The 12,531-nt window shown below is 49.8% G+C and overlaps 1 pseudogene; it reads left to right on the top strand.

The window, feature by feature from the left end:
- The first annotated feature begins 9,361 nt into the window (after positions 1-9,361).
- LOC121432945 lies at positions 9,362-11,792 on the top strand (annotated as a pseudogene).
- Positions 11,793-12,531: the final 739 nt, after the last annotated feature.

Raw genomic sequence — 12,531 nt, 5'->3', positions numbered from 1 at the left:
TGACAATTATATGTCTTAATCTGCCTGTGAAAAGGCAAGATGCTCGGAAAAGGCAAGTTAAGCCATGGTCTTACTTGCTCTGCTCACAACACAAGGAGGCAATGTTACAACAGATGTAAGATTCCTTGTAGGTATTGTGACTTCTCTAAATCCAATTTTCCCTTTTCAGTAATCCAGGTCAGACGTTAAATTAGATCAGCCAGGATAGATACTCCTGAACGGCTTACAGGAGCTACCCAACAATTCACCAACAAATCAACAAGCAAGCAGACTGAGAAATGAGCATATCTAATTATCCTCCAATGGCCAGCATGAGAGCTTACAGCACTAATGTCTTAGCTAAGGTTCTGAGTCACCAGGGTCCCACTAATACTGTCACATGACTTCCCATATGTATGGGCATCGTTTCCCAAGCTGCTTCACCCATGGAAAAACCTGCAGTGCTTAAGTAGCTTCCTCTTCAGGAAGATGTTAATGACTGCCTGGAACATTCTGTGAGGCTCCTATTCAGAGTCCAGCAGCATTTCAGAAATATAGTGAAGTCAGGAGTGATGCCGCACACCTTTGACACCAATACTTGGGAGGCAGGGGCAGGTGGCTCTCTGAGTTTGAGGCCAGCCTGGTCTACAGAGTGAGTTCTAAGATAGTCAGAGCTATACAGATAAAACATTGTCTTGAGAGAAATGGAGATAGGAAGATAGGGAGGAAGGCAGGAACAAAGGAGAGAGAGAAAGAGCGAGGGAGTGAGAGAGAGGGAGAGAGAAAGGGAAAGGAAACATAGAGAGCAATGACAATTTTTTTAATCTGCTGGGTATCCCCATTCTGTGCAGACTTTGAACACATTTTCCACATTCCTTGGGTAAGAAGTATGGACTGGCTAATTTGCTTTCTGTTTACAAGTAATTTTTTTTTTAAAGAACAAATTCACCCATCAAGATTATAAGATAGGAACAATGCATTCAGTAACCCTTAGGCTCCATACATAACATGGCTTGACATGGGGTCAATGCTCAGTCAAAGCTTTCTGATAAGGATGCTATTATTTTAGTTAAATAATAATCACGCATAAACATGACCTCATGGCCTAGGGCAGGGCCATAAACACCTGTCCTGGACCTTCTTACCCACCTTCACCCTGATCTTGGGAGTCCTTGCTATCTTAAAGTTGCTCTGACTTGAATTCCAGCCCTCAAGGGAGGGGAAAACCCACCAACAAATAACCATGTACCTGTGGTGGGGACAGTGTCCGAGGGGTCCTTGTCCAAACAGCTAAACTCTGTGCCTTCTCTCACCTGAAATGAGACACACAGGGGATAAACAAACACACCAACTGGACTAGAACTTGGGGGAGAGGATTGGGGGTTGGCCCTATGTACTGGAAACGACCACTCACAGTTAAAACAGAACAGAACTATGTCTGTTAAGATCTCTCTGTCTTTCAACCTCATAGCTCACTGTCCATAACACATTGCTCCGATCTGTCTCCTCCTCCTCCTTCACCTGAGCTCAAGCCGTTAATAGTCCTGTCTACAGTGTTGCAGGTCCTCAACAGTGTCACCTCCTTTAGACTGGAGGTCCCCTCCTCTCCCTTTGCAATGGTCTCCCTCTCTCTCTCAGGAAGATGTAACTGTGACCTTCCCCTGCCTAGATTCTCAGCCAAGCCAGGCCCTTCTGTCTATGCTGCCTATTGTTGTGTCCTCAAAGATGACAACAGTGCCAAGCATCTAGGAAATACTATTCGTTGATTGGACAAATAAATTGCTGCCATATACCAACCTCAGCATAAAATCCATCGATCCTAACATTTCCCGACTCTAGTCTGTCCTTGACCAAAGTCTTGATACCCTCCCATACCTCTGAGCCTTTGCTTAAGACATTCCTCCAACTCTTTCCTTCTTCTCCATTTTCTTACCCTTCTGCCTCTCAGGTTCACCCCTAGTCATCCTTCAAAATTGAGATCATTTTTAGGAAAGTCATCTTTAACTTTCTGAGTTGGTTTTTCTTCCTCTGTATTCCCAGAAGACTCAACACAAAATTTTAATTCCAGTTACTATAGTGTTTGTAATTGCTGGCTGGTGTGTCCATTTCTCTACCAATCTATGTCCTTTTGGACTATCAGTATGCTTTATTCATATTTTAAAATCTCATGTCTAGGATTCACCTATACATCTTCTTCATCAGCTAACAGATCATGACTCCGCCCTGGCCCCGAGTCCTTGCCCCTCTGAGCTTCCGTTCTAGAGGTATAGGAGAGACTTAATAATGCATCCCAAGGGAAAACAGCAATATATAGAAACCAATAGCAACACTTTGATAGGATTCCCTGCATTCCAGACACTGGAATAAATGCTTTCTCTTTCTTAACACACTTTGTAACTCCACATGGTGAGACTATCACAGTTACAACTTCCCAAATGAAAACAAAAGGCGCGGGTAGGTTGAGGACCTTTCTTATCCACACACAGCCAGGATCTGGAAGACTCTGGATTTGAAGGTAGAACCAGTGGCTTCATCTCGCTGTTCCTGCTTCCTTCTAGGTGCATAAATTAGAAAATATGGGGCCCATTGGTAACTCAGGAATCTTTCTCGTTGCATTTCTTAAGAGTAGAAGCTCAAAATGTCTGTGCTGTTGGGGTTACACATAGGAAGCGATCTCCTGTGCCCATCTGCTGTAGGGTACTTCCCACTTTCTCTTCTATCAGGTTCATGGGAAGTAGACAAAATGGCCGGGGAGAAAATTGAGATCTTGGGGGTGGGGTGGGATGGGGGTAAGGGGAGATGGGGAGAGAAAAGGGAGAAGGGGAGAATGGGGGGAACTTGGGGTAAAAAAGGATTGGGATAAAGGAAGGTTGGATAGGGGAGCACGGAAGCACAATTCTTAGTTAAGGGAGCCACCTTAGAGTTGGCAAGAGACTTGAACCTAGAGTGGCTCCCAGATGCCCAAGCCAAGGTCCCCAGTTAGTTCCTAGGGCAGCTGAGGATAGGCAACCTGAAATGACCCTATCCTATAGCAATACTGACGAATATCTTGCATATCATCATAGAACCTTCATCTGGTGATGGATGGAGATAGAGACAGAGACCCACACTGGAGCACTGGACTGAGCGCCCAAGGTCCCAATGAGGAGCAGAAGGAGGGAGAACATGAGCAGAGAAGTCGGGACCACGAGGGGTGCACCCACCCACTGAGACAGTGGAGCTGATCTATTGGGAGCTCACCAAGGCCAGCTGGACTGTGACTGAAAAAGCATGGGATAAAACTGGACTCTCTGAGCATGGCGAACAATGAGGGCTGATGAGAAGCCAAGGACAATGGCACGGGGTTTTGAACCTATGTAATGTGCTGGCTCTGTGGGAGCCTAGCCAGTTTGAATGTTCACCTTCCTAGAAATGGACGGAGAGGGGAGGACCTTGGACTTACCACAGGGCAGGGAACCCTGACTGCTCTTTGGACTGGAGAGGGAGGGGGAGAGGAGTGGAGGGAGGGGGAGAAGGGTGGGAGGAGGGAGAGAAGGGTGGGAGGAGGGGGAGGGAAATGGGAGGCTGGGAGGAGGTGGAAACTTGTTTTTTTTTCTCCTTTTCTCAATAAAAAAAATGGAAAAAAAATAAAATAAAAAAAAAGAGTAGAAGCTCACTCTACCACTTGGAGCAAATGCTCCCATGGAAAGGGAAGGACCAAGTCATCTTTATCCACCTTTGTCCTGGTTCTCTGAGAGCAAAGATGTCAGTCTTTCGGTGTTTGAGCCCTGAGGAGTGCAAAGTGCCCTATCTAATCTCAGCGGGAAGAATCCAGGTGACTCTGAGATGATAAGCCACAATCCAGATGTGTACAGTGCAGGTCAGGTTGGACTTTAAGGCTATCTGGTCCCCAAACTACCTGGTTCCTGACCTCAGCTCCCTTCTCCCTCTACCCTGACAATTCTATCTTCTTCCTTCTCAGATTAAAGGCTCAAGGACTAGCCAAAGATTTGTGGAGGATCCGAGGTCTCTTGTCAAACTGCCACAGTGCCGTGGAACCCCAACTACCTCATGTAGCTCTGAGAGCTACAAGGAGTCAAGTCTAAGATGGTGTTGATCCGGGCCACCAAGAGCAAGCCACATATACACTTGAGGTCCTTTGCCCCCCAGTCTGCCCTGGCTGAATTTCAGGTACCTGTTGCAGTTTCCAGAACTCCACAGCTCTCGGTGTGCCCAGAGGCCAGTGGAGTTTTCAGGACACAGAGAACCATGTGGAAGGTTACAAAGACTCACGTCTGTCCTTCCCTTACCTGAAGCCTTCCTATGGGTTTCAGCTGTTTGGCCTGGTAGTTGCTATTTCTGTAGGTGAACAGATAGGGGCTCTCCTGCAGAGAAAGGTAACATATAGCCATGACACAGAGCTCTCCATCCCATAGTAATCAAGCCCATCATCTTTGATATGGTTAACTGAAACGTTCATGATGTAAGGTTTCAGGTGGGGGCAGGGTTCAAGAGAGACACTGAGGAGGGGTGTTGGGGAGTAGAAGTTTACCGTTTTTTTTTTTTAAAGTTAGGAGTGTCACAGACAAGCAGAAAGATAAAACATACATGGTGAGGGCTCCAAGGACAGCTCAGAGCCCAGAGAGAGGCAGCCTGGTGGGGTCTCTGAACAGTTGTACAGAGCCTGGGTGCAGAATGAGATTGGGGGTTGGTTTCACAGTAGAAGTCTGTGAACTGGACATGAGCCAGGGAAAGGGCTGGGGAAGAAGGTATGTGATAATATCCCCACCCCCTTGGGTATAAATTCTCTTCCCAGTGCAGAGACCCTGGCCCCAGGGGTCTGTTAGCCGGGGACCCGGTAGGTATCTGTCAGTTTCTGTGACTGGGAAAAGGCTGCCGAGGGTGTTGTGGCCTGGGCAGTGGCTGGATTCTAACACTGAGTTTTCACACATATCCTCTCCATGAATCCAGACCTTTCCCTGCCCCTTCTCTTCCTGTTGCCTGATGGCCTCCTGAAGAAGGTCCCCGGGGCTTTGAAATGGCCCACTTGCAAGCTAGTCATCTCTGATACTTTCTCCTTCTCTGTCTCAGTGGTCTGTATCACCCAGTTAAACACAGAAATCTCAGACAGAAGACCTCATTTTAGGTTTCTTGGAAGTCAGAACAAAGAGGAAAGGAGGTTTGCCTAATCACAATAAACTTACTAATTCTGCTATCAAGAAAGCAACCCTCCCCCCAAATCAACCTGCCTTCCACGAGAGAAGGAATTTCCATCATTGATGTTTGGTTATTTCCTCATCCATGTCTTTGGAAAGATTATCTGTAGATTTATTACATTTTGGGCACATATTTAGGATACAGCCTTCAAGACTCCTTAGGACCTCATCAGCTCTGCCTCCCGAGGTATAGAAAGGCCTAGATGTGGCACCTGGGGCCCAAGAAGGCTAGCGGGACCATAACTGGAGGCCAGGTGAGCTGTGGCCTTGTTCCTGTGTTGCCCACAAGTATGAAGGGTCTTCACTCTGCTCTCACAGTGCACAGGAATCAGTTTTAGGACAACCTGTGCTCAGGTCCAGAACAGCAGGCCCAAGACTCTCAGGGCTAAAGTCTCAGTAACACCCCACTTTTCAGTGAAGTCCACGTTGTCACCCACACCTCACCTCACCCAGCCCAGTGTCTCCTACCTGAGATGGACATTCCATCCTCTCTCTCTCTGATGCATCAAACAGTTCATCTTTGTGACCCACTGGCTTCATCTAGAAGAGAAGGTGACAGCTGAAACAGAGGCCTTGTGTAGGTAGCAGCCCTCCGTGGCACTCCTGAGATGGGTTCCTCCAGCCAGGGAGCTCTCCGAGTCTGACTCTTGGGTCAGTAGCCCTTGTGGGCATTTCCAGCTCTGTCCTATACCGAGGGGTGAGCAGCTCAACTCTCAGGGAAGTGCGGCCTACATCTTCCTAGGGATGTGGTAGTACTCTCGTTTGAAGACCATGGTGTGAGATTGGTGGGTTTTGGGGGGTGTTGGCTTTTGATGGGACTTTCTAGCCCACCTCCCCAGGAGTGCAGTAGGAGAAACTGAACATGGTTTGGAGCAGGTATCCAAGGCAGACAGACATTGTTATTTAGAGTCCAACCAGATTATCACAGCGGGTCACGTGGCTTCCCCAGGGTGGTTACCATACTTGGCATTGTGTCCTCCCCTCAGTGTCCAGTTGGCTGGACGCTGATAAAGATTTCCATGGCAAGGACAGTAGAGACAGGGAGGAAGGACAAGGCCAAGCAGCGTGGGAAAAGCCTGTATCTTTTGCCCCAGTTTTCCCCTTCTTTTTTTTTTTATTGAGAAAAGGAAAAAAAAGTTTCCGCCTCCTCCCAGCCTCCCATTTCCCTCCCCCTCTTCCCACCCTCTCCCCCTCCCTCCACTCTTCTCCCCCTCCCTCTCCAGTTCAAGAGCAGTCAGGGTTCCCTGCCCTGTGGAAAGTCCAAGGTCCTCCCCCCTCTGTCCATGTCTAGGAAGGTGAACATTCAAACTGGCTAGGCTCCCACAAAGGGAAAACATGAAGTAGGATCAAAACCCCTTGCCATTGTCCTTGGCTTCTCATCAGCCCTCTTTGTTCGCCATGTTCAGAGAGTCTGGTTTTATCCCATGCTTTTTCAGTCACAGTCCAGCTGGCCTTGGTGAGCTCCCAATAGATCAGCCCCACTGTCTCAGTGGGTGGGTGCACCCCTCGTGGTCCTGACTTCCTTATCTTCTCCCTCCTTCTGCTCCTCATTGGGACCTTGGGCGCTCAGTCCAGTGCTCCAGTGTGGGTCTCTGTCTCTATCTTCATCCATCACCAGATGAAGGTTCTATGGTGATATGCAAGATATTCGTCAGTATTGCTATAGGATAGGGTCATTTCAGGTTGCCTATCCTCAGCTGTCCAAGGAACTAAGTGGGGACATCATCACCTTGGGCTCCTGGGAGCCACTCTAGGTTCAAGTCTCTTGCCAACCCTAAGGTGGCTCCCTTAACTAAGAATTGTGCTTCCGTGCTCCCCTGTCCAACCTTCCTTTATCCCAATCATCCTGTTTCCCCAAGTTCCCCCCATCCTCCCCTTCTCACTTTTCTCTCCCCATCTCCCCTTACCCCCATCCCACCCCACCCCCAAGATCCCAATTTTCTCCCCGGCAATTTTGTCTACTTCCCATAGCCAAGAGGATAACTATATGTTTTTCCTTGGCTTCACCTTCTTATTTAGCTTCTTTAGGTTCACCAATTGTAGACTCCATGACTCTTATTTATGGCTAGAAACCAATTATGAGTGAGTACATCCCATGTTCATCTTTTTGGGTCTGGGTTACCTCACTCAGGATAGTGTTTTCTATTTCCATCCATTTGCATGCAAAATTCGAGAAGTCATTGTTTTTTACCGCAGCGTAGTACTCTAATGTGTATATATTCCACACTTTCTTCATCCATTCTTCCATTGAAGGGCATCTAGGTTGTTTCCAGGTTCTGGCTATTACAAATAATACTGCTATGAACATAGTCGAACAAATGCTTTTGTCATATGATAGGGCATCTCTTGCGTATATTCCCAAGAGTGGTATTGCTGGGTCCAGGGGTAGGTTGATCCCGAATTTCCTGAGAAACCGAAACACTGATTTCCAAAGTGGTTGCACAAGATTGCATTCCCACCAGCAATGGATGAGGGTCCCCCTTCCTCCACAGCCTCTCCAGCAAAGGCTATCATTGGTGTTTTTGATTTAGCAGTCACACAAACCTCTCTGGTGACAATAGCTTTGCTTCCAGCTGGCAGGGTCTTATCTGAGCCGTGGAGATGATTAACCTGCGGGCTCTGTGTCTGTGAGTACCACCTCTGCATTCCTCTCTTCAACACCCGCTCCTGTCACTAGTTCCCAGCCCTCTGCAGGAGCTCCCGAGGGTCCTCTTTGCATAACCCTCTGTCTTGCCAGCCTCTGCTTTGCTCTTGAAGAAGAGGACCAGAAGGGCATTGTGCTTGCCCTTCAGACACAGGACCCTCTGGAAGGCTGGGAGCCTGGATGGGCAGAACAACACCCAGGTCAGAGCAAAGAGAACTCTGGGGCACAAATACCTCTGAAGGCCAGAGATCAGGGTCAGTAGAAGTCAGAGAACCAGGGCCATGGCTTGATCACATGTCAGCATGCAGCCTTTCTATGCCCCACTGGCCCATTTTATCCTCTCCTTGCAGAAAGAAAAGCAACAGAAGCTGCTGGGCCCCAGGTGTACATGCACTGAACTGGATATCACAGAGGAAAACTCACGGAAATAGAAATACTGTAAGAAGAATGAAAACCAAAGAACCTGCCCTAAATACAGCCAGTCTCTTTCCCCCAAATGGTAGGCATCCCCGGATACGTGGACACTTAGGGTCATTGCTGACAGCCTTGTGTTTAGATGGGCTCAGAGGAGTGGTCAGTTGTTTAGTATTACACAGATTTCACACTCAGCTAAACTATGAAATAATTTAAGGACTTACATGTTTCCTGAATGAATTTTGCAACAACTAGCAAGTTGGCGCAAAGGAACAGCACTTCATACACTAACAGAGGCTTTTAAAGGCCTTTGTCCAGCATAGTCACATTTGATAGTCTAAGCTCTGTTCCAGGATTCTATGCTTTACAGGTGGGAAACCTGAGGCGCAGGTTAATGGATTTCTCTAAAAACGAATGAATTACTCTCTTACTCTCTCTCTCTCTCTCTCTCTCTCTCTCTCTCTCTCACACACACACACACACTCAAACACACACACACACACTCAAACACACACACACACACACTCAAACACACACACACACACACACACACACGAGAGAGGGAGAGAAACAGAGACAGAGGGGTCTGTTTTTTAATTGTTCCTCTATGCCCAGCATTTTTTAAAGTCATCTCCAGCTCTTCTAAAGGAAGGCACACTGAAGATGCTCAGTAAATATTTGCTGAAAAAAAATGAAAGAATGAATGAGAAAGCGAATGGAATCCAATCAGATCATGAATGGGAAAGAGACTTAAAGGCTGACGCAGTCTCCAAGAGATTGTTAAAACAATTATCATCTTCACCAGTCTGTCTCCTCTCCTCTCAGCCCCCTCCTGCTTTCGGAGATGGAATGCGTCCTCTCAACTTGGCTAATTTCATGCCGGGAAGGAGGGGATTTTTCAGGTGCACTAGACCCTCGCATCTGCACCTGTCCGGGTACCCCAGTCAGTTCATCTACTAGAGCAGAAAGGATGAAGGAATAGGGGCCCAGCAGGCCGCCATTGGGAGGGTTATGGGAGGAGCCCCGAGAGAACAAGGCTGGCGGGGTAGGTAATGGAGGGCGGGGGGGTAGGATGATGGCGACGGGAACCCTAGCGGGGCGGGGCGGGGCGGGGCGGGCGGGGCGGGCCCGCACGTTCCAGCCGGGCTCCAGCGGAGCGCGCGTCGCCAGCTTTGCAGAAGGAGGCGGCTGGCTGGCCCGGACGGTCACATCCCGCTGCAGGGGACCAGCCTCGGCCGCCGCACTGTCCTCTGCACCGGGGACACAGGCCAGCTGCCAGGCCTCGCCGGCAACGCCCCCTGCTCCGAGACAGACTATGCGTGGCCCTCGGGAACGCTGGGGGCCCCGCAGACTCGCGGCCCGCGGCCACTCCGCCTCTGCCCTCTCAGCCCGCAGCTCGGCCGGCGCTGCCCGCCTAGGCGGGCCCGCATCGGGATGGTGTAGGGCCTGCGCCAGTCCGGCGATGGGCCGCTGGGCACCGAACAACCCCCCCGAGGCCTGACCGACCACGAGGACCCGGCAGGTGAGTGTGGGCTGATCCGACTGCGCGGGTGGGGGCTGGGGTGGGCACCAGGGTTATGCGGAGGAGGGAAAGGAGCGGGGAAAATGGGCTATGGGCCATAGGAAGCCTGGGAGAGCTGCTGCATCCCGCTTGCGTTCTGGACAGCTCCTGACCCCCACAACTCCTGCCTCTTCCAGGATCCCCCCCTGGATGTTAAGCGGATGCCTCCGGGCCCCTCGGCGAACTCGGTGGAAACCATGGCTTCTTTGATGCCTCTTTCCCCATATCTGAGTCCCAAGGTCCTCCTGCTGGTCAGCTGTGACCTGGGCTTTGTGCGAGCAGGTGAGTGAAGAGGACGCCCGCAGTGGGGGTCCTTCAGAGCTAGTGTGGAAGTGAAACTTCTTAACCTGTTAACACCCTGGCACCCCCAGACCGACCTCCCTCTCCTGTGAATGTGACGGTCACTCATCTCAGAGCCAACTCGGCCACTGTGTCCTGGGACGTCCCAGAAGGCAACATCGTCATTGGCTACTCCATTTCCCAGCAAGTACGAATCACCCTGTTTCCCCAACCTGTGCCCTTGGGTCTCTGAACACCCCTGCACATTACTCCTTTGGAGTGTTTGGATGTTACAGAATCCTGAGTTAAGCCTCATGGTCAGGGACCGGGCCTAGGTTGTTCTCCTTTCTCTACATCTTCTTGCAGCGACAGAAAGGCCCTCTGGGCAGCGTGTAATCAGGGAGGTGAACACCACCACTAGGGCCTGTGCTCTTTGGGCCCTGGCTGAAGACAGTGACTACACCGTGCAGATCAGGACCGGGGAAGTGGTCATCATCGTGGTGGTGTTGCTCATGTGGGCTGGTGAGTACCGGATGGGGAGCCAGGGACTTGGGTCCATGATAGTGGGAAGTGGTGAAGGTTACCCGTCAGGAGAAAAAGGAGAGAAAAGGAGTGTGTGTGGGGGGGGGATGGCTGGTGGAGGGAGGTAATCAGGACAAGTTTGGGGAGAAAGAGAGAAGGCTATTGCATGGCCAGGGATGACGGTTGTATGGGCCCCAGGAATTCCAGGATTTTCTAGAAGTCGTGAGGCTGTTACAGCCTCAAGGCTGTGAATGAGAGGTCAAGATCAAGGCTCAGATGGTATTGTTGTGTTTCAGCTGTGATCGGGCTATTCTGCCGTCAGTATGACATCATCAAGGACAACGACTCCAACAACAACCCCAAGGAGAAGGGGAAGGGTCCTGAACAGAGTCCTCAGGGAAGGCCAGTGGGGACAAGACAGGTGACGTGGGGACCAGTGAGTGTGAGAAGGGTGATCTGGGTGCCCAGGAGTATTCAGTGAAAAGCAGAACAGGCAGCAAAGGGGGGTGGGGCGGGAATGGGATGTCTGGGATGAAGGAGTCCAGAAGGCGGGAGCAGCACCTTTACCTGTCTGAAATTTGAGATTTGGGTAATCTTCTCTCATAGAAAAAGTCTCCTTCTATCAACACCATCGACGTTTGAGTGAACTGAGTGACTGAAGAACCAGAACCAGAAGAGAGATGCACTGATAATGGGGGGTGGGGTCAGGGAAGCCTAAGTTGGTGATCTCTCTGAGACTCCCACAAGGCTGTGCACTCCCAGAATCCCAGGCTGGTACCCATCCTCTTTCCACTGTGAGCAGGGCCAAAAGGTAGGTCTGTTAGAATCTGTACCCCTGGACCTGGGAGTGGATATCAAATGGAACATCTCCTATCTCCCAGGTCCAGGTGAGTCATTTATTCGACCCTATCCCACTAGGTCCCAAATGGGGCCCCATCTCACCTGCATCAGGACCATTGGCATCCACTAGCTGCCCCTACAGCTTGCCTCTGGGCCTCAGAGAGGGCTGTTTCTGTCTGTATTGCCCTCTTCCACGGAGGAAGAGGAAGCAAGCATCTGGGCCTCGAGGCAGATGCCACACTGCACTACTCCAATGTCTTCCACGGAGCCTCAGGTGCTCCCCCCTCACCTGGCAGTCCCTCTCGCTGCTGGTGATCTCACCCCTGGGACATTTTTCCAATAAAGGTTCTTGGACAAACCAGAAGTGACTGTATGGTATGCTGAAGACATCTCTACACCTTCTCAGCTCTCCAAGGGCCCCTCACGCCACCACCAACTTAAAGGAACAGACCCATTATAGGATGTTTGTGTCCATGTTTTCGTCTAAGACGGGTGGAGAAAAGACAAGGAAAGGGTACAGAAGCTAGAAGCCTCCTTTTTTTGGCTTTGTTGAAATGTGGGGGAGGGGTGCAATGAGAAGACACAGAAGTTTTTGCACCAATGGAAACCAGGCCATGTCACCATAAAAGGGCCAGTAGATTTTCTTTCTTTTATCTTTGTCCAGGACCTTGTGCATACCAGGCAAATGCTCTACCACTGGGTTACATAACCGACCCCCTCCCCATTCTTTCAACTCCACCATTCCCTCTGGGAAAATGGTCAGAAGGACTGAGCAGGGTCATGGGGGGCTAGCCAAAGAGCAGCTATCACGGATGTGTCCCTTGGTGCCATGTATCCTCACCCTGTGCATACCAGTGCCTCCTCTCCGTTTTCTCTTTCATCTATGTCTCTGTTTGTTTAACGTTAATAATTGTAATCCACAAAGGCATTTACATTTATACTCTGTACCATATCCAGAGCATTCTAGAAATAAAACAGAGGGGTTTGGGTGCCCCTATAGAAAAAAATTATAATCTGGGTTCTGGGACCTATTTGTGTTATCTGTGAAAAATAGGAACTGCCCTCTACTCGTTCTTAATTTTTCAAGAGGGAGGTAG

Source organism: Microtus oregoni, unplaced genomic scaffold, assembly GCF_018167655.1.
Source record: "Microtus oregoni isolate MIOR12 unplaced genomic scaffold, Mior012 000036F_ref0000092, whole genome shotgun sequence".
Taxonomy (NCBI): Eukaryota; Metazoa; Chordata; class Mammalia; order Rodentia; family Cricetidae; genus Microtus; species Microtus oregoni.
This window is presented reverse-complemented; position numbering and strand designations above follow the sequence as displayed.